The sequence below is a fragment of the Ipomoea triloba genome, chromosome 16 (assembly GCF_003576645.1).
Source record: "Ipomoea triloba cultivar NCNSP0323 chromosome 16, ASM357664v1".
In the NCBI taxonomy this organism is placed as follows: Eukaryota; Viridiplantae; Streptophyta; class Magnoliopsida; order Solanales; family Convolvulaceae; genus Ipomoea; species Ipomoea triloba.
Window position 1 is genome coordinate 12,908,890 of NC_044931.1, and position 896 is coordinate 12,909,785.

Here is an 896-nt window from a genome sequence, read left to right on the forward strand (position 1 = left end):
TCTTTGAAAAATCTTTTAAAAAGTTTTCAAAGCACGAGATAATTTTCAATATGGACAGCATGTTGTCGAGACATCTCCTTTTTTATCTTAGCAGGTTTGACGACTGGGAAACACGCATGCTTGCGTACTTATCAGCCCTCCATGATGAGATGGCCAAGGTTATAACAACCGGACCAGTCAAAATCCTGATGGTCAACACAGCTGTAGAGCAAACAAAGGACATACCAAAGTATGTCCCAAAACCTAAGGAAGAATATACGAGTGATGATAGGAAGAGAAACAACCTTGACAACATTGCCAAGGATATTCTCTTCAGGGCTATAGATGAAACCATCTTCCCACGAGTAAGAAAATGCAACACAGCCAAAGAGGTATGGGACACTTTAATGTTGATTGGTGAAGGTGATGAACAGGAAAAGAAGAACAAGCTAACTGTGGCGATGAAGAAGTTCGAGGACTTCAAGATGAAGCCAGGAGAGAGCATTGACAGCATGGAATCTCGGTTCATGAAGCTGTCGACCGAGATTAGTGATCTCAAGAGGGAGATCCCACAAAAGGAGCTAAACCTGAAGGTCTTACGAGGCCTTACCAAGGAGTGGGATATGAAGGTGATCACAATGCGCGATCACAGGGATCTGAAGAACACCACAACCGACCAACTATTTAGAGATCTCAAAGCCTTCGAATTTGAGATGTTCCCGAGAGATGAGGACGTAGTAGACAGACAGAATGTGGCACTAGTTGCTGATCAACCATCCACATCCTCAAGGTCAGATCCTAATCCCACAAATCTTTTATTTGATGAACAATTTGCTCTTTTTATGAGAAAATTCAGGAAGTTCATGAAGAAGACACCGGAGAGCAATACAAGTTCACCTTCCTCCTCAAGAAGGAAA